Raw genomic sequence first — 26,746 nt, 5'->3', positions numbered from 1 at the left:
GCTTAGAACCTCTGTGATTATTGATCAAGCAAGCCGCCTGACTCTTTCAGCGTTCTAACAGCCCAACCCGCGCCAGCAAAATCGGTATATTTTAAGCTCACGTTGCCATCCGATTGCTCGAGTTTCAATTTGTCACATTCTGCAATTGGACTGCATAACCGACGGATTCAAAGGGGTGCAAATCGCATTAGTTCAGAATATTTGTTCAAGACTTGTCGAAGGCTGAGGAAGCAGTTAATGCGACTGGTAGGAGCATCAACGCCACTCATTGGGAGTCTGGGAAAATAAATCGCCGACCCTGTATAAGCTTACCGCAGGAAATAAAACCAATCTCTAACCTATTTGCAATCAGGATGACGGCGGAACGAATATTATCAGGCTCTTTTCACAGGTGCGATTTGGGAGATCAGCGCACAAAGAAATATTAAATCGGCGATCTCGCTTCAGGCTAGCAGATTAAATTCAAGGGCCAGAGAATTTCATTACATTAACCGCGATTGGATTCACAAAAGGGCGTCTTTGCAATTTTGCCACCAAGGATCAATTAGCGTTATGTATTAAGGACATCAAAGACAAGCTAAATGTATTGCCAATGCGAAATCAGGTTCTTTAATTTGTTGATATTTCGTTCGATGTCCAGTTATTGAATCATTAATATTGCTGGTAGATATGTCTATATCATTTTGTGGATTTCACTGGAGATAATACAAACTGAAGGTTTTTTGAGAAGTAATTGACAATCGTCCCAATCCAGTATTGTTCTTTTGTGACCCATATAGTAGAGGGGTTATCTCAGATGCATCCTAACATCATAGCTCCACAAGGAAAGAGCCTACAACACAATTATAACTTGTAAGCCTCAGCCTCATATTAGGGAAGTCCTAGGTTCAAACCTCCTTGAAATTGTATACTAGATAATCTTTCTCGATTCAATTGTCTCACAAATACAAAGAAGATGCGTAAAGAAACCTAGCTAGATAAGCTTGACCTTACAAGAATCAAGTATCCATTTCCTTATACAGTTCCATGATTGAAAAAAAAGGTCATCAATTATTGGTAAGTGAATAGGCTTGAATGTTGATTTTCAGATTGGTAGATATAAAGAGAATGTTTAGAGTTAGACAAATCTTTTTCATTATCTAATGCAAAGTGAAGTAGAAAATTTAAAGATTTCATTTCCTCATTCTTCCCACAAAAATGGAGTCCTGTATCACCATTTTAGATTTTTCCACATCACCCATGTAGCAAAGCCTCACAAAATATTTATCCTTAAATTTTTATTTTATTTTAGAATTATATAATACTAAATCATGTGATAGCTTCTAATAAGATTTGCAAACATAGATGTATGAGTAGTGTCTGAAATAAGATTAGGGGTTTTTGTAGTTGTAGTAATACTTAAAGTTAGGATAGAGTTCAATTAAATTTAAAAAAGACCAACCCTTGATATGGTTGGAGAATAAGATGAAATATTTTTACAAATTAATATTCCTTACATTTGTTAGCTAGCCTAGCTTATAATAATCAATAGATTGTTAAATGTTTATTTTATGGAAAGATGATATATTGGGTGCATTTCATAACTCTAGGGGTCCTATGTCATATAAGAAATGATAATTAGAGGGCTAGGGAGATATAAGGAGAAACTAGTGTCTATGTTTGTGAGATGGGGGTAGGGAAGTACACAAAGAGAGTTTATGAACAACTATTTAAAAACAACATCAAAAGTACACAAGACTATTGGCTTAACCCTTGCGCCCTTCAAAGGTGCAAGCGCTAGTTATATAAAACATGAGTTTTACTTGCAAATGATGAGATTCTAATGTGGACACCCCAATAATAAATAACAAATTATTTTTCATGAAAATAGAGAAGAGGAATGTTATGCTCCTTGTGCTAATAAACCCAAGAACAAATAGAGCATTTATAACCTTCAAAAAATTATGGAATAATATTATAGCTCATAAAATGTTGTTCACGGTTTTTTTTAATAAAGAAGATGAAAGAGAGTGTTTTAAATTGCATGGAAATTATAAAATTGTAAGATACAAATGATGGGTCAATAGGATAAAAGTTGAAAAGATGATAAAACACCCAAATAACTCACATGACAATTATAAAGAATGTTTTGAACGGCAATTTTCAAGCATGAAATCAATATTGTATGAGCATAATATCATAACATAGTACCACAATTAGACCCATGCCAATGTGTAAGTGTGACATGGCTAACGACATCATAGAAATAAAGCAAGACACTAAATGGGCACAAGGAACATGTACATACATACACGAAATGCATGTTGACACATTGCAAGACACAAAAGATTAGCTAGCATTTAAAAGTGTGGTAAAGGAAAAGAATCAAAACTGAATGAATCATAATTTAATACATTACTAGATGCTAAAATGAGGATAATTTATTGTCTAAAATTCGTAGTGTGCATTATTTTACTTTATAATGCAATGATATGATACAATAATAGTTGGTGTTTTGGTTGCTAGTTTGTGTTGTTTTGTTAGTTCTAGTTTTATTTCCAGCTTTTTGTTTAAACTTTAAGTTCGAGGTCCTTGTAAAACATGGGTGTATTTTTTCTTGGATTACTTTTGCTATTTCAGGTTCCAGTTAAACCTAGTTTTTTGTATTTTTTTTGGTAATCTTTAGGTTTCAGGTCCTTGTATAACTTGGTGGTGTTTAGTGTTGATCTTTAGCTTCTGTTAAAGGGTTTCGGGTCCCTTCAAAACTTGTTTTTGCCTTAATATAAAACTTTGTATGTCATGGGGACATCTCTACCAAATGATATTTCTAAGTGAATGGATTCATGAATCCATAAAAAAAAATGCAAGAAAATAGAAACAGGGGATATTAATACACTTAATTTTATCCCAATCATGAAGCAACTAACATGTTTTTCGTCAATGATGTAAATTTGCAAAGTGACACATGATATATAGGATAAGGATTGAATAAAAATGTGTAACAAAACTAAGTTGGTAGGTCTTGTCTGTATTGTGCATGACCTATCAGGGCCTGTGCAACAGTAATGGCTTCTGCCTCTCTAGACAAGGCAAGTGGAGTGAATGGTGGCAATAAATAAATTTTCCCTCTTCTTGGCGCAAAGGATTTAGACCATAATAAAATAATTGTGTCCAAGGAAATTGTTCTTGCAAGGAAAACCCTAACCTCAAAATGAACAGTTAAAGAAGGTTGTTCCTCCAATGGAGAAAAATAAGCGCAATAGTCTAGACCCATCTCCTTCAAACAAGCCTTCTATAATGAAAATTTCCTATGGAAAGGAGTCTAGTATTTCAAACAAGAAGTGATATCCCAAACCATTTCCCCAAGTGAAGGAAATGGAGGTAAGTCTTCGCCCCTCCCCAAACTAGTTATCAAACCTAATCCCTAGATGTTAGTTGTGATTAATAAATATAGGCTTAGGAACTGTGCTATCTTTTTTGTTTCTCTTAATGTTTCTAAAATTCCTTCTTGAAATTATCTTAATGATTGGTTCCAAAGTGTCTGGGGATAAAAATGGGATATTACTTCTCCTTTTGTAGAATGTTTCAAAAAGATTTTTTCTTGATGTTTTTCTACAACCCCAGTCACAGAAAGTCATTGTTGACAAACAATTCTAGGAAGTTGTCCCTTATGGATTTTGTGTTATCATGTGATCATTTGATGCCTCTCATTGTGAAGTTAATTAGTACTATCCAATCCAAGATGAGTGGCAATTGGAAATCTCCCTCTATTCCTTTGGAACCTACTACCCCTTGCCCTCAAATATGTTTGCAAAGTAATTAGAATCAATTAGTTGAAGGTTCTAATACCTAACACAGATGCTAGGGTTCTTATTTCTATTAAACCTAACATCAATATCTTGAAGAATTTGCACTTTGACATTGACAAATCTCATATTTATTTCCCTATCACCTTCCTTGGTGGTATCAATGCATGTTACTAGTGCATAAAAGAAGGCAACGTGATGCAAGATTGTCCTTTGTTGAAGAAGTGTGCCCCCCCACCCCACTCAATCTTAAATCAATACCTGAATCTGGAAAAAAGTTACTAGAATTCCAATCCTATTATCAGCAAACCCAATGCCTACATTCCCTCTTTGTGGAAAGCCACCAATTCAAAGGATCTTTCACCCACTCAATCGATGAAGGATTCAAAGAACACTTTTTCCTATCCTGGTAAGTTGAAAGACCAATTTAAATAATTATCTTCTCCTCCCCAAGTTAGTAATATGGTATCTAGGTAAATGGAGAGTGGCCCCAATGCCCAAGAGCTTGACTTTGGCCTTGCTAGCAAGATCACTAAGCCTATGCACCACACCCAAAATGGCCAACAAATTGCTCTAGACAAGATTAAGAAGAAATATAAGAGGTAAAAATATACTTCTAACCTCAATGGAAGACCTATCATTCCCCCCCCCGGGTTCTAGTAATACCTTTGCTTTACCCATCACGTGAACCCTTACTAATTATAGGGATGGGGATTCTAAGATTGAAGGCTTACATAATACAACCCCCCCCCCCCCCCCCCTGAATATTTGGATGCTATTGATCATGCTTGAGGAGAAGGTTAGGAGGAGGCTCTCCCTCTCAAAATTATCATTTGGAGGAGAGTCTAAATGGATTTCAAGTTGGTGTAACACCTACTCTCCCTCCCCCCTCTTCCCCCACCTAATTAGTGGCATTATACAACTAATTTGAAGCTACAGATGGAGCCCCCATCCTTGCTAGTAGATAGTGGGGTGTTGGAGGATGTATGTTGAGATGAAAGAGGGAGAATTTTTAAGTTCTCAGGATGGTTAGGAGATAAATGAAGATGAAGCTTTTGTATTCAAATCAAATCCCAATATCAAACCTTAAAAAAATAGGAATGCTACCAAGAAGGAACCATTGTAATTTGTGGAAGGAATAATTATAACAAATAGAGGTTGGCCCCCTCTCTTGAGGGGTAATCCCAAGCCTACTAAAACCCCAAAGAAAAAATTCCCCATTGCTTCAAGAGCTTTGAGGCTCCCATGAAAACTGATGGTTGAGCTAGTGTATTATGAAGCTAAATTGTGCATCCTAGAATTTTAGAGAGCTTTAATGCTCTGATAGGAAATTTTTAGTCAATAGATTCCTGAAATTATGTAAGGATATAGATATCTATATGCTTCAAAAAGTTAAATCAGTTGCATTACCTTGGAGATTGCATTAAAGGACATTTGGAAAGTTGGTTTTGCTTACTCAACTAGGCACCAAAAAGACAAAGGAGGAATCTCTTTACTAATTGGTCCTAAGTAGAAAAAGTTTGTTAAGTCGTGCGGTTGCTCCCCTTGCAAGAGGGTGGTTTGGGTTAAAATATTATATGATAATACAAAGTTTTAAATCTATTATGCATATACCCCTAATGACTATAATGATAGGGTTCCCCTATGGAAAAGGGATGTTGGATTTAGACAGTGTACCTTGGATACTTGGAGGAGATTTCAATACAATTGAGAGGCCCCATGACAAGAATGGAGGGCTGAAATTTGAATGGAAAGGTAATGAATTATTCTTTTGGAACAAAATGATGAGCAAGCTCAATTTGTTTGATCCCCTAGCTAGGAAGAAGCTTGAATCCAAAAGGGGTGTGGTATACTTGGTTTGATTTTCAAATAGGCGATAAGAGGATACTGCAGGTTGGATAGGTTTTATATGAACAAACAACTTTTCAATTGTCCCTCAATCCCCAATGATAACTGTGTTAGTGTCCTCTCATTCTCCCTTTTAGACCACCATCCTATTTTTTCTAATATTCTATGATCCCCAACCAGTGTGAGTGACCTAGTAAGAAACAAGGGTTCTCCATTAATTCCTCTCTCTTGAAAGATGGGGATGTTTTGATTGTTGTCAATATCATCAATTGGTATAATAAACATATCATTTAACATAGTGAGATAGATAGAGGGGTGCAAACCACTAAATCTTAGTAGAATGTGTTTAAAGAAATGTATAGAAAGAAGGCCAAGGATTCTAGGGGAGATGAAGGTAACTTGATCTAGAACTGGTGAATAGTGTTGTATTCTATAGACACCAGGGACAATATTTGTTACTAGGCTCAATTGGCTAAATTTGGGAGTGGAGAATCTACTTTTTTCTTCTATGCCTTGAAAGATAAAGAGGCTAGGGACAATATTTGTCACATATGTGATCAAGGTGGTACTTTTACTACAGGGGAGGAAATCATGAAGGCCTTCTTTGGCTTCTATAGTAAATTATTCACTACGGAAGACTTGGGAGAACTCATGGAAAATGCTAGGAAAAGGATAATGAAGATCATCCTAAGAAGATATATGAAGAAGATATTTCAATTATAGGTAGGGAGTTATCTGTGGGTGAAATAAAAAATGCTATTCAAAAGCACTCCAATGATAAAACCCTAGGACCAGATGGACTATCAATTAAATTCTTCAAAGCTAATGAAAAACTATTTGGAGTTTACTCAGACGCCTTCTAGGAAGGCACCCTAGGACCAATCATCAATGCTGGCCTCATTAATTTTATTCCCAAGGATGGAGATAGACTACTCCAAAAAAATTAGAGACAAATAACTCTTTTAAATGTTTCGTACAAAAACCTTGTTAAAACTGTAACACTTACAATTAAAGGAATGCTCCCTAAAATTATCAACCATACTTGAACAAACTTTTTCAAAAGGAGATAAATATTTGAAAATATGGTTTATTATTGGGAGGCCATGGATTGGGCTATATCCTCTAGGAAAAAGGGGGAGATGTTGCTTATTTATTTAGAGAAGACATGTGATAGAATAGATGGAAGTATATCCTTATGATGTTGGAGGCTTGGGATTTCCCCCCTCTTTTCGCATGATGGTAACTATTTTACTTCGTGGTGTTATGGTTTTTGTTGAGATCAATGGGGTTAGATTTGAATGTTTAGAACTGGCTAGATCCATTAGGCAAGGCCTCTCATTAGCCCCTTCCCTATTTGTAATTGTATCTAGCATTGTTCACTACCTTCTTAGGGATGACATATTATCTCCCAAAGTGAAGGGTATTCAACTTCCTAATAATGAAGAGATCTCTAATATTCAATTTTTTGATTATAACTCCATTCTCTTACACCTAGAAGAGGGTAACATGATTAACCTCATATCTAAATTGGATTTGTTTTATTCAACCTTAGGCAATAATATATCCCTATCAAAATACATTATACTTGATTGGGAATCTTATCCTCCAATTTGATGGGATAGAATTGGTCTTGGATGGGGTGACCCAAATCACATTATCATATACTCCAGTATATCATTCATTGTAAACCTTAATATGAATGAGATGTGGTATTAAATCAAAGAAAATATTGTCAAAAAACTCAACAAATGGAACAATGACTACCTTAATTTTGTTGCAAGAGTGTAGGTATTCCAAAAAATAGTCTCTTCCTACTCCATCTACTTTTCTTCAATCTATTTGTTCAATCAAAATCAATTTGGTTTTATTGGGAAGATTATCAGGGATTTCCTCTAGACATGTAGTAAAGGCAATAGAAAAAAAATGTAGTTTCTTGGGATTGGTGCACAAAGGCTAAGTAAATAGGTGGGTTGGGTATAAAGGACCTTAGAACCCAAGGAATTTTCTTAGCTATAAAATAGATTGCCAAAGCTACCCTTGGGAATGAGCCTTGGAAATTATTAATTGGACACAAATATATCATAGGCACACTCTAGCAGATCGATGTTTAGGTGTGGTTTAAACATAATAAACTTTTTAACTGTGGAAGCTAATGTTGTAGTTTAGAGCTCCAATGTCTTTAGATCTATTTGGAAAGGGTGGAAGTTTGTGAATCAATTCTTCTTAAACTCTAGTCCCTCTAAAGGGAAGAATTTGGTGTTTGGTTAGAAGTTAGTGTGGTGGAACCTTAAACATAGAGACAAACCCTTTTCTCTGATCCAGGGATGCTCAACCAAGAAGTGGTCATAGAAGGGCATTACTAATTTTCAAGATGTTATTCATAAAGGAGAATTGATCCCTTGGACTAAACTCAAAACTGATTTTAGTATTTTTGAGCCTCAATGGAGATATTTTCCCCTCCTTTCACTTCCCTGTCCAAGCTTGGCTTCCCTATTGATTCTTTCTCTCCTAAGCTCTACTCCTTTTAGCTTTTATGGCTAGACAATACCCCACTCTTGTTAGTTTATGGTGACTAATCAAGGAAGTATTGTACATGCTAAGGAGATGTGTCCCAAGACACAAAAAGAGGAAGATAAGATGTCCAAGGTACCCTATGCTTCAGTTATAGGAAGCTTGATGTATGCTATGGTATGTACAAGGCCAGATATTGCACATGCAGTGGGAGTCGTTACTAGGTATATGAGTCATCCAGAAATTAAGCATTGGAATATAGTAAAATGGATTCTCAGATATTTGAGAGGAACATCCATTAAGTGTTTACACTTTGGGAGCTCTACTACTGACTTATAGGGCTATGTTGACTCAGATTTGGCAGGGGATATTGATACCAGACAGGCAGAGTACTTCAGGTTATGTTTTCACTATTGGTGGGGCAACTATGAGCTGGGTTTCTAGGTTACAGAAGGTTAATGTTTTTTCCACTATAGAGGTAGAGTATGTTGCTGCTACAAAGGCAACCAAAGAGATGATATGGCTTCAGTTCTTCTTGGAAGAATTGGGACACCCTCAGAGGGATAATTATTTGTTTATAGATAGAGTGTCATTCATCTTGCAAAGAATTCAGTGCTACATTCAAAGACCAAACACGTTTAACTGTGGTACCATTTCATTCGATCAGTTTTGGATGATAGACAATTAAATTTGGACAAGGTACATACAGATGATAGTCTAGCAGATATATTTACAAAGGTAGTGACAAGGGAGAATCTAAATTCCTCTTCAGCTTTGGTTGGTCTTCTAGACTAAACAAGAACAAAAGAACAACAAAGTCCAGGGTGGTTTGATCCAGTGGGAGCCCAATGTGGTAGTAGTATTGCTATAGGATCAATCTCCAAGTGGGAGATTGTTAGTTTGCAGTGACTAATCAGGGAAGTACTGTACATACTTCATAAATTGTTTGTTGTTTAGGGCATTGGCCCGAAAGTTTTTTTGGGCTACTATTAGCCAATTGGCTATTTTTTATATTCGCCAATTTATGGCTAACATGTTGTAACTAATTTTAACCCTAAAGTAGAAAAATACTTGTATAAAAGGGCTCAGGGTTAGAGACTATTTCATAAGGTGTGATGCAAAAATTGGTTCTTGTGGTGGTATTGAGCTGCAAGGGATTACAAATTGTAATTAGATTGTAATCACTGGATCATAATAATATTGGACTTGCTATTTGGTGGACATAGCTCAGGGATTGGGTGAACCACTTTAAATCTTGGTGCCTTGTGTTCTTTTTTTTGTGATTTATTATTTTCTGATATTGTTTATATTTGCATGTAATTGTTATTTCTACCTGAGGTTTAATCCTAACAACTCTATCTTGTCAAGTCTTGGTATATATGTCAGAAACTATAATTGGAACAATTGTTATGTTGTCATTTATGTCAAATCTTATTGGTGAGATAGTTGCTACCTGAGGAGAGTTCCATATCAAGATTATTTATGAAGAGGATTTGAGAAGAAGAGATAACAAGAGAACATAGTGGAAAGGTTGAGTTATGTTGAACTACAATGGGCACTTGACTAGTTGGACCTTGATAAGATAATATGTTGTTTAATCATAACACTAATTGGAGAAGATAATTATGTTAAAGCCTAGAAGAGATGATCAATGGATGATTATTGCATAGGCTAAACCAAGCTTCAAAGAATAAGATTAAGGAACTTACAGTTGAAGTCGAGTTGTGCTAGTGTTGATCGAGTGAATAGTAGAAGCTAAGAAATTATAGTGCGATTAAGCAAATCAGTATAGTTAAAGTGTCAAAAAAGTTAGACCGAGCAACTTAGAAAGTATAAGCTGAGCAAGATAGTTAGTATTCACCAAGTTATCTAGTGATGATTGAGGCCAAGGAACACAATATTGACCGAGTGTCAACATTTATTATTTTGTGAAGGAATTGAGATTCCTGGCCCACATAGATTGAATTCTTGAAACATGTAAAGCATGTTGAAGATAAGGATTGATGAGCTAGAGTATTTAATGTTTGAAAAATTACATTTGAGCATTTCTAGGCAAGAATTTAAAGAGATATTTCTAGAAAGGAAGAAGGTGACTGAGAAGGTGGACAAATTTATTGTATGTATTAAATCTAATTGTAATCCTAAGTGATGTTTAAGTGACAAAATTTCAAAGCTACTTATTTAAGGAGGCATAAGGATTAACCTAGAGAGATTAGCAATTGCTAATTTTGTTGACTGGTGAACTAGAGAAGAAGGTTATGAAGAATGAATAGAGAAGAGGTGAAGAGTGATTGCTTGAAGGAATTCTAAGTAGATTAGAGACAATGATGGAGACATGAATGGAATTCAACCAATGACTTAGAATATGAGCTACATTATGATTTGTATTTACAAAGTGAGTTGTATTTATCAAATCAATTTGTTGTTACTTTCTAACCATTATATCAGTTAAAATCCTTTAATCAAGATTGACCTAATAGTAATTCGTAAATCATTTAATCAAGGTGACATACTAATGGAATGTTCCTAACAAGGCCACTCCTAATAGGGTGATTAAATCCTTTAACAGGGTCACACCTAACAATGTGTATTGTAACCTTTAATAGGTTTGGCTCCTAACAAAGCTCACTTTAAAAGAGTGAAAATTTGGTAGCATGTTACTAATGGTTTTTCCCAAATTGAGTTTCCATTGTTAAATATCGGTGTCTTACTTGTGTGGATGTTATTTGAGATGTTCTACTATTTAATGTTTTACATTCTACAAGTAGATTACTATTGGGACAGTGAATTGCAAGTTTATGTTACTAATAAGTTACTATAGAGACCAAGTTGTCAAAGATAAGATCTAAGTTGTTTGAAGTATTAAAATTTTTAATTGGTACATCTAGACCTGAGGATAACCGATTCAACACCACCCCTCCCCCTCTCTCAATTTTCTAGATCAGTCTAACAATTGGTATCAGAGCTTGTGATGCTTGTAAGGAAAAGTTTGAAGGGACATAAAGATAAAGATAAAGATGTATAGAAAGGAGATACACAAGTTGAACAAGGAGAACTCCCTTGCATGAATTTTTTTGATGAAGTTGCACATTGTTGGAATTGGAGATCCAACAATATACTACTTGGAAAATAAATACATAACAATATCTACACCTATGACAACCCAATAGGTAAAGGAGAAACAAGAGCATAATCATGAAATTTTGGAGATTGCATCTACCCTAAACTACTCAGAATTCAATTACATAAAGCACTGCAATGATGAAAAGAAGATGTGGGAAAAAGTTGGCAAAGATCCATGGAGGTGATAAGAATGTACTAAGATCCAAATCAGAAAGCTTGAGAAGAAAGTTTGATAACATGAAGATGGTAGAAGATGAGAGCATTTCTCAATATGTTAGAAGAATCAAAGAAGTTGTGAATACAATAAGAGGATCTGATGGAAAGATTAGTAATGAGACTGTGGTTAGTAAGGTATTGAGAACCTTACTTCCAATTTATGCGATTAGAGTTTTTGCAATACAAAAACTAAGATGTATGCCTGGTAGTGACCTAACCTTGGATATTTTGGTCGGTACACTTATTGCTTTTGAGTTGTTAATTTTTGATAATTTTACTACCCCTACTATTGAATCCGCTTTCAAGTCACAATTGATTTTACATAAGTCGAAGAAGAAGAAAGAAAAGTATGAGGAGAGTGAGAGTGAATCTTCTAATGATGATCTTGAGGATCTTGAAGCATTAATGACTAGGAGACTACCAAGAGGAAAAGGAAAATTCAAAGGTAAACTTCCTATAATCTGTTTTCCATGCAATAAAGTTGGTCAAATTGATGCAAGATGTCTTGACAGAGATGACAGTGATGAGAGGAAAGAAAGAAAGTTAAAAGGAATAATAGATGGAAAAGACAAAAAAAGGATACAAAGATTACAAGGGAAAAGATAAGAAGCCTTATTACATTGCTAAAGAAGAGACTAACAAGGATTCCTGATAGTCATCGTGAAGAAGTTACCATCAAAGTTATGCAGTTACCTTCAAAATCAAGAAAAGGAGAGTTTGTATAGTTACTTGACAACAAGAGGAAGATAATGAAGAAGTTACCATAAATAGTAAAAAAGAGGGAGAGATTATGAAGAAGAGATATATATCAAAGAGGGAGAACATATGCAAGAAAAGGAAGATATCATATTACATATTAGTGCTACATGAATGAGAATCAAAATGAAACTAAAAGATGAAATCAGAGAGATCGTTAGCCACTAAGATGAGAATCAAAATGAAACTAAGGATATGAATGGAGATCTGATACTAAGCACAAATGGAGTTTATTGAAGCAAGTCAAGTTTTTTGGATTGCATGGTAACTAGAGGTGTTGTCATCAATGCCAAAGAGGAAGATTGTTGGAAACTACAAATGGTACAATTACTATGTTGTCATTGATGTCAAAACTTATTGATGAGATAGTTGCTATCTAAGTAGAGTGTTATATAAAAATGATTGATGAACATTATTTGAGAGGAAGAGATAACAAGAGGACATAGTGGAAAGGTCGAGTTATGTGGAGTTGTAATGGGCACTTGATCAGTTGGACCTTGACAAGATAACATGTTTAATCATGATACCATGTGGAGAATATAGTTGTGTTTAAGCCTAGAAGGCAAGATCAATGGATGATCAACTCATAAGATAAATTGATCTTTAAAGTAGAAGATTAAGGAACTTATAGTTGACATCAAGATGTGCTAGTGTTGACTGAGTGAACAGTAGAAGTCAAGAAATAATAGTGTCAGTCAAACACCAGTAAAGAGAAAGTATTAGAAAAGTTAGATCGAGAAAATATAGTATAAGCCAAGCAAGACAATTATAGTGTTGAAGTTGATAAAAGATCAACCCCATAGCTCCCAAGAATCACCTACATGCAAACACCTATCTCAGAAAGAGAGAAGAAAAAGCTATGGAAGCTAGAATTTCCAAATCCATATATGAGAAATTCTTGATGAGCAAAAAGAGAGATTGCTATAATCAAAAGTGAATAAATAAATTACAAAGAGATCAATCATTATAAAAGGAGATCAAAACCCTAACAGGTAAAACCTAGGTTGCATGATAATAATTAATAAAAAAAATTAATTATTATATGCCTAAAGTTTAGCTTGGGAAAACTCGAGATAATAAGTGACTTAATAATTAAATCAATATGATTTAATTAATAAGAAAATACTTTATTACACTAATGCCTTCGTTAAGATAAACTTAGGGAGTAGCTAAAGACCTATAGACTACTATTGAAAGTAAATTTGGGTCTCGACAACAAGGCTTGATGAGGTACCCAAGCACAACCAAATCTCTGAAAAGAGGAGAAAGAGAAAACCATCAGGAAAAACCCTACTCCAAACAGAGATAGAAATAATGCTGAAAGAACTAGTGAAGGACTAAAGAAGCATCCAAAATAGGGAATGTCCCATAAGATGGGAACAAAAGATGATCTTGAAGAACACCACTAAAGTATGAAGTTGAAAACATTGATAAATTGTTGATCTAAAGAACCTCCACTATATAGACATGACTAGTTAGAGAAGACTAAGTCTAAAGAGTTGATCAATCAAAGATGGAAAGTATCTTCATGGCCTCTAAAAATAGAAATGAAAGAATGTCTACATGGTAAATGATCCATGTCACTGAAATGCATAGGTATCTAGCCACTGCAATTTCCTATTACATAGGATCAAATATTGAATACATAGCTCACTCCATCGAATCAAGAAAGCAATAGAACCAACATAACCCCCCTATAATGCTAAGAGGTAAGACATGAACATTGAAACTAAATGCAATATCTCCTACAAAAAGAAGAGCTAGGAAGATCGAGAGTGCAAAAGAAGTACAAACACCTATAATGGCACATGTCATCGACACATCATGAGGCCAATACCTTGGAAGGAACACTCACTTGACAAAAGAAGATGGAGAATATGGCCACTTGAAACCCCCCAAGGAACTTTATAATGTAGTGTGCGTGCAACAAAACACAAAAATTTGTAAGATCCTAAAATGCAATAGAGTGACACTTTATCTCAGAGCGTTTGCAAAAAATGCATACAAATGATGTCTAAATAGACCAGAAGAAACATAAGGCTAGTACAACAAATAGAAGAATTGATGAAAAATAAATTGACGAAACATAATTGATCCCTAGACCTAAAATAACCATGATATCCACTAGAATGTTAAAAAAAAAAACCTGAATGGGATGTGCCTAGAGTAGAATCTGAAAAATAAAATGTCTCAAAATATGTCTCCTAGAGTGCAAAATAGAACCTATGACTTTGACTACATAAATTGGTAACCAAACAATATCAAAAGTCCAAATAAACTACACCATCACAATGGGCTTGGAACCCAATTTCACCAATATGATCTCGTTTGCAAAAAATGAGGTTTGGATGAGCAAGTTATGGCCACAAAACCACATGTAGGTCAAAAAAAAGTAGTGGAAGGGCAAAATATGTTTTTGCCTCAGGTTCCATGCCAAAATGTCTCAGAAAGCGTGCCCACCAATACCAAAAATTACCTTAGGAAGCATGCCAATTTTCTATTGAAATTATCTCGATTTGCATGCAAAAAACTCAATTTCAATGCCAAAAAATCTCGATTTGAGTGTCAAAAAAAAGAAAATTGTTGCCTCAGGAAACATGCGAAAAATACTAATTTTTGAACCAAAAAATCTTGATTTTCATGCCAAAAATTAGAAAATCATTGCCTCGAGAAATGTGCCGAATCTCAAAGTAATATATTTTTGCCTCATATTCCAACTGTGTCCAAATTGGATAAATTTTATATGAAAATAGGGGATTTTGGGTGCTCTAAGCTCAATGGTGATGTTCGTTTGGGCTCAAAGTGTGCCAAAAATCAATTATCCCCATATCCAATACAAACTCTTGAAAAATAAAACCCTCTAAAAGAAAAAAACATTGATATGAAAGCCAAGCCAAGCCTCTCATAAATAGAACAAGGGCATGAAGATCTAGGGCTTTGATACCATGTTGAAGTTGATGAAAGATCAACCCCACAATTCTTAAGAATCACCTACATCAAAAAACCTATCAAAGAAAGTGAGAAGAAGAAGCTATGGAGGCTAGAATTCTCATATCCATATATGAGACATTCTTGATGAGCAAAAAGAGAGATTGTTATAATCAAAAGTGAATAAATAATTACGAAGATATCAATCCTTATAAAAGGAGCTCAAAACCTTAACAGGTAAAACCTAGGTTGCATGATAATAATTAATAAAAGAATTAATTATTATACGCTCAAATTTTAGCTCAAGTAAACTAGAGATAATAAGTGACTTAATAATTAAATCAATATTTTTTAATTAATACGAAAATACTTTATTACTCTAACAAGTATTATTCGAGTTATCTAGTGATGACTGAGGTTGAGGAACACAATATTGAATGAGTGTCAACATTTGTTATTTTGTAAAGGAATTGAGATTCCTAGTTGAAATAGTTTGAATTCTTTAAATATGTAAAGTGTGTTGAAGATAAGGATTGATGAGCCAGAGTATTTAATGTTTGAGAAACCGTGTTTGAGAGTTTCTAGGCAAGAATTTAAAGAGATATTTCTATAAAGGAAGAAAATGAATGAGAAGGCGAACATATTCATTTTATATATTGAATCTTATCACAACCCTAATATTGATGGTGATGTTTAATGGCAAAAGATTAAAGCTACCTATTTAAGGAGGCATAAGGATTAACCTAAATAGGTTAGCATTTCCTAATTTTGTTGACTAGTGAACCAGAGCAGAAGGCTATAAAGAAAGACTAGACCAAAGGTGAACAATGATTGCTTGAAGGATTTCCAAGCAGAGCAGAGATAGTGATGGATAGATGAATTATGTTTAGTCAAATTAGTAGATGAGCTATATTTTGATATGTATTTGTAAAGTGAGTTGTATTTATCTAATCAACCTGCTATTACTTTCTAACCATTGTATTAGTTAAAATCCTTTAATCAAGCTAACATTCTAATGGAATGTTCTTAAGTTCTCTAACAAAGCCATCCTAACAAGGTGATTAAATCCTCTAACATGGTCACACCTAAAAATATCTATTGTAATCTTTGACAAGATTGGCTCCTAACAGAGCTCACTTTAGAAGAGTGAAAATTTGGTAGCATGTTACTTGTGGTTTTTTCCAAAGTGGATTTCCACATCAAATCTCTATGTCTTAATTGTGAGGATGTTATTTGATATGTTTTACTATTTACTATTTAGTGTTTTACATTATGCAAGTAGATTGCTATTGGCATATTGAACTAGAAGTTTATGTTACTGATATGTTACTATAGAGACCAAGCTGTTTAAAGATAAAATCTAAGTTGTTTGAAGTATTCACAAGTTTAATTAGTACATCTAGACCCGAGGATAACTGATTCACTCCCCCCAGTTATTCTAAATCATTCTAACAATATCTATAACTTTATCTCATACAACTTGGAACAAATATATTGAACCCAAAATTTATTTCTTCCTTTGTAGACTCTTTGTACATAAGTTGTCATTTAAGAAACCAAGAGGTGATCCAAATAGTTTTCTATGTTTATAGATACCTTGAATCTATATTCCATGTAATTTTTAATTGCTCATTTGCAACTGAAGTTTGGGATTACAATTAATAGGGAATTTATTATATTAAACATTATTTATGGGCAAGTTTTAAAACAAATAATTTTGTAACTAATTATGGTCTATCTTTTCTTTTTTTTTAATTGTAAATTATGTGTTTATAGGGAAGGTCATATACCTTACTAAGTCTCTTGAGAGACTCATTTGTGTTGTTGTTGCTATTCAGGTCACTACTATCATAAAGATTAAGGAGACCAAATTCTTGCAATTTCTATGTGAAGGAAAGGCCACTATAGAGAAGAAGGATATTGCCTATGGCTATGCCAAAAAGAAGTCCAATGATAAGCTTGAAGTTACATTAGTTCAATTCATCAAATAGTTAAAGAAAAGTGGTCAATGGAGGCAAAATACTATGGAGACATCACAAATGATGGAATATTGTGATAGGGCTTCTGAGATCCTTGGATACACAATTGTCTCTCCAGATACTAGTTGACTTTAGTTCAGACTAGGATCTTCTTCCTGAATATGATAAAGGAAATTTGGATGTTGAGATATTTAAATAGTTATTAATTGTTGAACTAGTGCAATGGTTTTTTTTTTTCTATCCTAGATTGTACTTTTTGGTCTATTATGAACTTTCGGTTGGTTAGTTTTTTTTTTTATAAAAACTATGATGTTACTATTGTTAAATAATTTAAATGATTAGCAATAGAAAGAAATGTGTAAGAAAACTAATATGTAAGATGTGATCATGAAAGCATATTGATTAGATAACAAGCGCATGCATGTTAAGGTGAAGTAAGAAAGTAGATAAAGGAACAAATCAATTGAAAATAAATCTTAGATTTTTTTTAAAAAGCATGTAATACAACAATTAAGTGGTCATCAATAATACAATTTTCAAAGATCTATAATAATAGATATTTTATTGTCTTGTAATCTATTGTAGATGAACTAAATGAACTAGTATTTTAAATGGATGTTGTATACAACTCAAAATAAAATATAAGTGCAAGTCAAGTGGAATGGAAAATGTATTTCAATTATTATTTTTAATCATTGGGTTCCTACAATTAGGATAAATGAAAAAATAAAAAAATTGTTGTGTTGTTTTTTTCTTAATTGACATTGTCATATAAAGATGGCCAAGACATTGGTTCTTTGTTCATCCAATGTTTTGGACTTTAATTTGAGTCCAAGTGATATAATCACCTCAAGTTTTTAATGGAAAGTAAATGTTCATTCATATTTCACAACATCAACCATTTATTTTTGGGTCTCCATATGGTGAAATTGATATGAGACTACCTCATAGTCCTTGTGAGACACCTAATTGTACAACAAATGAGGCATACACACCTTACCTTCTTGTAAGATTTGCTTGTGACCTCTCTTTCAAGAGTACAAGTTCTCCACCACTAGAGCAACTCAAGTTGCCAATGAATATGATATATAATCTATAACATTTGAATACTCATTTATTCATTGTTTTTAGCTTACATCTTTTTGTTTATCCAATGTATTGAGCTCTTGCGAAACCCCCCTTCTCTATAGGTAGCATCATTAAAAAATACTAAAATTTAGAAGTTTCAAAGAGGTGATCCAAAGCCCAATAGGTATAATGGTTTGAATCCAATGAATTACTACATATGAAATGCAATTAAAGGGTGTTTGCTAATATGATCTTGGCTTTCATGAAAATCTTGCATCAAGAAAAAGGATTTTTCTTTCAATTTTTTTTAGTTGTTCTTATTAATTAGTTTTAGTGTTCAATGTTGTGATCCTTCTAGTTGGCATCTTAGGTCATGCAAACCTGATATCTTGTTTTAGACATCACATGGAAACTATTTCTAGGTTTGCATCTCAATCCATTCTACCTCAGTGGAGATTTGTTAAGATTTTTGGGTTTGTACCTTTGTGTTCTTCATGTTAGTGGCTAATGCAAGTTCTTGGGTCTTATGAAGCTTCCACATAGATAATGGATCTAATTGGCACATTGTTTAATGATCTTATGCTCATGGTCGACCTCCTTGTATGCTCAAACTTCATTCCATATTTATCTAGAGTTGTTTTTATAGATTTGGATCATGATCTATTTTTCAAAATATGTTTTCTTTTTCTTTGGAGAATGTGGTGTCCTTGGACAATGTGCGGCTTGCAAACTTGTATATATTGTTGTTTTTATTCCTTTGTTAGAATATTTTCAATATGGATCTTTTAGAGGTTATATTACAACATGGATATGGATTTTTGTATGTAATTGGGCATGTGTGCCTTAGAATGTAAGTTGGTATATCACTAGGAAAATATGATGTGGAATTTTGAATTTAGATTTGAGATAATGCAAAGGCTTGAGTGGGCATGTTTACTGTTCATTGTTGTTACTATGATTTATTATTTTTAATATGTTGACTCAAGCTACATGGTTGTGATATCTCCTTTGGGGAAACTTAGGCCATGATGAACCATTTATTATTAGAGTGAGGTTGGTGTTCCTATGATGGAAGATCAATATTACTAATCTTGCAAAGTCCTAGATTTCTTTTTGTGGGGTGGAAAAATGTGCATATGATCTATTAGGGCCCGTTTGGTTGTTGGAATACAATGAGAATAGGAAGAGAAAATTAGAATTCATTTTTAATTCTTTGTTTGGTGTGCCCAATCAGAATTGGGAATAGGAATACATATTCCCATTTTGCCCAAAATGAGCATTTGTCCATTCTCAAAAATACTTGTAATTAAAATTGCTATTCCGATTCCTATTTTGAATTTTCCTTATTTGAAAATCTTTTCAAATCTGCTTCATTCCAACTTAGCTCCAAAATAAAAAATCACACAATCCCTCTCTCGTTTTCTCTCGTCTCCAGGGCTTATACAAAGCTCTACGATTTCATCTACACCAGCGGGTCCGCTCTTCTCAATTTCATCTTAAAGGAGTTAAGGCTTTGGAGAGATGAGGCCTACCACGACTTGCTTTTCAACCTCGACTTCAATGCATTCGGGTGAATTCTCATCTTTTTCCCAATATCATCAACGATGTTGCCAAGGCAGGTGAGGGTTTGCACAGAGAGATTGTCAAGAGGTTCCTGGGGCCGTGGAAGGGAATGGGGGGTTGAATATGAAGGCGTTGGAATCCATACCGCTTGTGTGCTCTGTTGTCTATGAGACACTGGGATGGACCCACCTGTGCAAGTTGGGGACAAGTTGGGGACAAAGTCCTTCTCCCCAATATTATCCTCAATGTTGTCTATAAGAATAGAACCATCACATCCCTGTTCTTCCATGTACATGACAAAATGACTTTGTTTTTTTTTTTTATTAACGTTCTCATGATGTTTTTGTCAGTTTGATTGCAATTTTGATAATAAGAATGCATCAAATTCTAATTTCAATTTTGTCTATCCAAACAAAGAAAACAAATTCTCATTCTAGAAAAACAATTCGAGAATAACAATTCAAGAATAATAATTCCCATTCCTCAATTCCTATCCCCACAACCAAATGGGCCCTTACTGTAGAGGTTTTACACAAGGATTTATTGAAAAATATTTATTGATGGTTGTGAACCTTGGAATGGTTCTATTCCTTGAAGCATTTTGTTAGTAGATAGATCATCAAATCGAGGCAGGATGAAAATATGTTTGATGGATGTCAAGGGGAAGGCAACTAGATCTTGTAGTCAGATCACCAAACCAAGGTAGTTGCACTAAGAGAAGGGAGGGATGTTGACAAGTAGGATGAACCCTAGATGAGTAAAGTGGATGTTTGAAGAACTTAGAGATCATGTCATAAGGACTAAGATTCAAGGAGTAGTAGTTGGTTTGTAGAGTAATCTTGAACTAGAGTGTGGGTTTGTAGAGGCTACTAGAAAGCTAAAGAAGTTGAGTTGGAACTTAACAATCAGGAAGAGGATCATTTGGCCTATCCGAAAGATAGTACAAAAGAGTAAGAAGTAGATAAGGGTTGTAGCAATGATAGAGGCATATTTTGATGAGGTAAGCACACATGTGAGTGTTTTGACTTCACAAATTTTTGAGGACAAGGAAGATATGATTATGGATGAATTTCACAATCAATTGTCTGAATCTGATAAGCAAGTTAAGAAGTGTCTTGTTATAGAGGTGGAGAGTGAGATTATTGATACTGGTGTTGAGAATGTTAACATAATTGGGAAAGAGTTTCCTTTTGTTTAATCTAATAACTTAGTTGTGTTAGTTAATGAGCACAATGTTTTAAGGATAATAGTGAGGGTATTAATGTTGAAAAATTTGTTGATCAATATAAGAGAGTTTTGAATAGGGTTTTCATTTGTGAATTTATTTAGGTTTTTTATTGAATGTTTCTAATTGAGTTGTCTCAATTAGATGTTGATTTGTTACAGAGATCACCTAGAGATATTAAAGGTCAAGGCATATATTTTGGTTGATGTTGACACCTATAATTAGGTTATTATTGTAAAAGAAGGTGTCATTGCATATGTTACAATGCAAGTATGGGAAGAGGAGCAATATTCCTTTAATAGAACCAATATTTGAATAGGATGATGGACATACTAAAATTGAAGATGAATACTAAGCCAACAACATAGTTGATAAAGATCTAAAAGAGAAAGTCAAGATGAAAAATAAAGGTAGTAGAATGAGTAAAGTTAATGAAATCTTAGTTGTTGATGGATTGATGGTTGAAACTGATAAGATATGTGGCGAGGATGAGGATAAGTGGTTGAAGTTGTCAAGAGGATTTTTGAGGAGTGAAGATTTTGTGTGTAGTTCTATTGCTATTTTGTTTGGCTTTGTTAGTGAGTTTTCTATATGGTTTGTTTCAATACAGAGGATGTAGAGATCTGATTGGAAAAGTTAGTTAATTTTTGTGTGCAAGGTCATATTTTTAAGCACAAGGGTTGGGAAACCGAAGGTCAAAATGAAGTTTGAAGATCAATTGTGGATTTCTTCTTGTAACATCAAAGTGCGAGACCCACTTTTCAATAACCTAACATATTTGATGCTGGACATCTTGGGTTACATGACAATCTTGCATAAACCAACAAGATTTTCCTTTCATTTTGTCTTTAGTGGTTCCTATTAATTACTTTATGTGTTTTGTGTTGAGATCTTTCTAGTTGGCACATTAGCTCATGTGAACTTGATAGCTTGTTCTGGACATCACTTGGAATCTATGTCTAGGTTCACATCTCAATAGGTTCTATCTTGGTGGAGACTTTTTAAGTTTTGGGGTTGTACCTATATATTCTTCATGTTAGGAATTAATCCAAGTTGTTGGGTTTTGTGAAGCTTCCTCATAGCTTTTTAATGTAATTGGCACATTTTTCAATGATCTTATGTCTATGCCTAACCTTGTGTGATCAAAATTAATTCCATATCTATCTAGAGGTATTCTTGAAGATTTAAGTCATGACCTATTTGTGGTAATAGACTTTCCCCATCTTTGAAGAATGTGATCTCATTGGCTTACATGTAGCTTGCAAAAGTGTATATGTTGTTGCTTTTGTTCCTTTACTAGAAAACTCTTAGTAGGGACCTTTTGGAGGTTAGCATCCAACATGGATCTCAATTTATATGTGTAATTAGGCATGTGTGCCTAAAAAATGTAAGTCAACATGTCATCAAACAAATATGATACAAATTGTTTTTCAACATTGTAACTACAATGAATTGTTTGTATTGTGTTGGCTCAGGCTTCATGGTTGGATTATCTTCTTTGGGAAAACTTTGGCCTTCACTTCATCATAATCTCTATACATAATGTACTATATGACAAGTAAAAAAAAAAAGATAATCTACAAATGCTGAAAATATACCATTTTTTATGCAGATGTTTTTCTTTTTACCTTCCAGATTTACAACACATAAGATGTAGACCCATTAAGATCAAAAGTTGAAACTTCAATAAGATTCCATTGTGTTTTTTACATTTTCAAAAATGCATTTTGTATGAAAGATAGCTACATCCCAATTAAAAATTATGGGATAAGTATACTATGAAATATAATTCAAAGGCTCTTTCTAATCTCCATACAGAATTGACTATATGACAAAGAAGGCAAAAGAAAAAATAGAAATATCTACAAATGCTGAAAACATACAAAGATCAAATGTAGTTCTTAAAAATCAAATGTTGAAATTTTCATAAAATTTAGTTGTGTCTTTCACGTTTAAAAAAAATGCATTTTATATTGAAGATAGCCACGTCCCATAGGATAAATATAAGGTGTCTATGTAATATTTTATAAATGATTTTATTATCATTTATTTCCATATGATAAATATAAGTTGTGTATGTAATATTTGTGATGTGAATATTAGGATTTAACTGTGTGATTTTGAGTCAAACTCGATGACCCATGTTTCATGAGTAGTGATTCAATATGAATCCATCTCTCATGAGAATAAATGGAACACTTAGCATTCATTGGATCTAGGTGATGCTCACAGGGGTGAAGCACCGAGACTTCCCAGGAGGTCACCCATCCCGGTACTACTCCAGCCTGAGCGCGCTTAACTACGGAGTTTCCTCCACAGTTAAACCCAAAGCTTGCAACCCCATTTGCAAAACCTTCACCAAGTGTTGTGCCTTATGAACCATTCATTAGAAAGCCCCTTAAGCTCATCAATTGATAAGTAGGAGATGATTTCCACAGCTAGTCAAATTGTGATGTGAATATCAGGATTTAACTGTGTGATTTTGAGTCAAACTTGATGACCCATGTTTCATGAGTAGTGATTCAATATGAATCCATCTCTCATGAGAATAAATGGAACACTTAGCACTCATTGGATCTAGGTGATGCTCACAGGGGTGAAGCACCGGGACTTCCCGGGAGGTCACCCATCCCAGTACTACTCCAACCTGAGCGCGCTTAACTACGGAGTTACCTCCACAGTTAAACCCAAAGCTAGCAACCCCATTTGCAAAACCTTCACCAAGTGTTGTGCCTTATGAACCATTCATTAGAAAGCCCCTTAAGCTCATCAATTGATAAGTAGGAGATGATTTCCACAGCTAGTCAAATTGTGATGTGAATATCAGGATTTAACTGTGTGATTTTGAGTCAAACACAGTGACCCATGTGTTCATGAGTAGTGATTAAATATGAATCCAGAAGGCACAACACTTGGTGAAGGTTTTGCAAATGGTGTTGCAAGCTTTGGGTTTAACTGTGGAGGAAACTCCGTAGTTAAGCGCGCTCAGGCTGGAGTAGTATTGGGATGGGTGACCTCCCGAGAAGTCTCGGTGCTTCACCCTTGTGAGCATCACCTAGATCCAATGAGTGCTAAGTGTTCCATTTATTCTCATGAGAGATGGATTCATAATGAATCACTACTCATGAAACATGGGTCATCGAGTTTGACTCAAAATCACACAGTTAAATCCTGATATTCACATCACAATTTGACTAGCTGTGGAAATCATCTCATACTTATCAATTGATGAGCTTAAGGGGCTTTCTAATGAATGGTTCATAAGGCACAACACTTGGTGAAGGTTTTGCAAATTGGGTTGCTATCTTTGGGTTTAACTGTGGAGGAAACTCCGTAGTTAAGCGCACTCAAGCTGGAGTAGTACTGGGATGGGTGACCTCCCGGGAAGTCTCGGTGCTTCACCCTTGTGAGCATCACCTAGATCCAATGAGTGCTAAGTATTCCATTTATTCTCATGAGAGATGGATTCATATTGAATCACTACTCATGAAACATGGGTCATCGAGTTTGACTCAAAATCACATAGTTAAATCCTGATATTTACATCACAATTTGACTAGCTGTGGAAATCATCTCCTACTTATCAATTGATGAGTTTAAGGGGCTTTCTAATGAATGGTTCATAAGGCACAACACTTGGTTAAGGTTTTGCAAATGGGGTTGCAAGCTTTGGGTTTAACTGTGGAGGAAACTCCGTAGTTAAGCGCGCTCAGGTTGGAGTAGTACCGGGATGGGTGACCTCCCGAGAAGTCCCTGTGCTTCACCCCTACGAGCATCACCTAGATCCAATGAGTGCTAAGTGTTCCATTTATTCTCATGAGAGATGGATTCATATTGAATCACTACTCATGAAACATGCGTCATCGACTTTGACTCAAAATCACATAGTTAAATCCTGATATTCACATCACAATTTGACTAGCTGTGGAAATCATCTCCTACTTATCAATTGATGAGCTTAAGGGGCTTTCTAATGAATGGTTCAAAGGTTTTTCAAATGGGGTTGCAAGCTTTGGGTTTAACTATGGAGGAAACTCCGTAGTTAAGGGTGCTCAGGTTGGAGTAGTACTGGGATGGGTGACCTCCTGGGAAGTCCCGGTGCTTCACCCCTGTGAGCATCACCTAGATCCAATGAGTGCTAAGTGTTCCATTTATTCTCATGAGAGATGGATTCATATTGAATCACTACTCATGAAACATGGGTCATTGAGTTTGACTCAAAATCACGCAGTTAAATCCTGATATTCACATCACAATTTGACTAGCTGTGGAAATCATCTCCTACTTATGTAATATTTTCTAAATGATTTATTTATTAGTTCCTACTAAAGGCAGGAAACTAATGGAACCATTTAGTTAATTTTTTAATTAATTAGACCAATCATTATTTAGAATTAAAAAAATTAACTAAAGATTCTATAGTTATATTTTCTTTTCTATTTTAAACTATTATAAATCCATCATTTATCTACATTTCTATTGGTCTATTTTAACCAGAGTAAGGTAGAAAAATCTTTTTTAAATTCTTAAGAAGATTATTGGATGGCATTAATATGTCATGTCATTAATATAGAATAAGTTTATAGTACACAATTTTAAACAAATAATAAATGTTCTTGAAATAGCCTTTTGCCATCTTGCCATTTTGACATCATTAATAGTATTTATTATTATTTGATTGAACATACTAATCTTCTTCATTCCAAATGGATGCCCATCTTTGACCTTGCTGCCAATATTTGTTTCAAACATAATTTACTTTAGCATTATATTTTATTTATTACTAGGTATGTTTTTAGTATTATATTTTGTTTATATTATACATATTATATGTTTAATATTTACATGTGTTTTATTATACAAAATTTAAATTTTATGTTATATTTTAAAGTATAAATTATATATAAATAAATAACATTATTAAAAAGATTATATATATATATATATATAGTTGTGATATTGCTATTAGGATTTAAATGTGTAGTTCTTGAGTCAAATTCATTGACCCATGTTTCATGAGTAGTGATTCAACATGAATCCATCTCTCATGAGAATAAGTGGAACACTTACCACTTATTGGATCTAAGTGATGCTCATAGAGGTGAAGCACCAAGACTTCCGAAGAGGTCACCCATCCCAGTACTACTCCAGCTTGAGAGTGCTTAACTATAGAGTTTCCTCAATGGTTAAATCTGCTCTTCTTGTAACCACATTTTTAAAACCTTCACCAAGTATTGTGCCTTGTGAACCATTCATTAGAAAGCCCCTTAATTTCATCAATTGATAAGTAGGAGATAATTTCCACAACAAATCAAATTGTGATATTACTACCAAGATTTAACTATGTAGTTTTTGAGTCAAAATCATTGACCCATGTTTCATGAGTAGTGATTCAACATGAATCCATATCTCATGAGAATAAGTGGAATACTTAACACTCATTAGATCTAGGTGATACTCACATAGGTGAAGCACAGAGACTTCTCAAGAGGTCGCCCATCCCAGGTATTCTCTAGCTTGAGCATGCTTAACTATAAAGTTTCCTCCATGGTTAAACCCAGACTGCTTGCAACCACATTTTCAAAACCTTCACCAAGTATTGTGCCTTATAAACCATTCATTATAAATCCCCTTAATCTCATCAATTGATAAGTAGGAGATAATTTCCAAAAGAAGTCAAATTGTGATATTGCTATCAGGATTTAACTGTGTAGTTTTTGAGTCAAACTCATTCACTCATGTTT

The sequence above is a fragment of the Cupressus sempervirens genome, chromosome 9 (assembly GCF_028749045.1).
Source record: "Cupressus sempervirens isolate cs-2001-9-10 chromosome 9, ASM2874904v1, whole genome shotgun sequence".
Taxonomy (NCBI): Eukaryota; Viridiplantae; Streptophyta; class Pinopsida; order Cupressales; family Cupressaceae; genus Cupressus; species Cupressus sempervirens.
Note: the sequence above shows the minus strand (reverse complement) of the source record.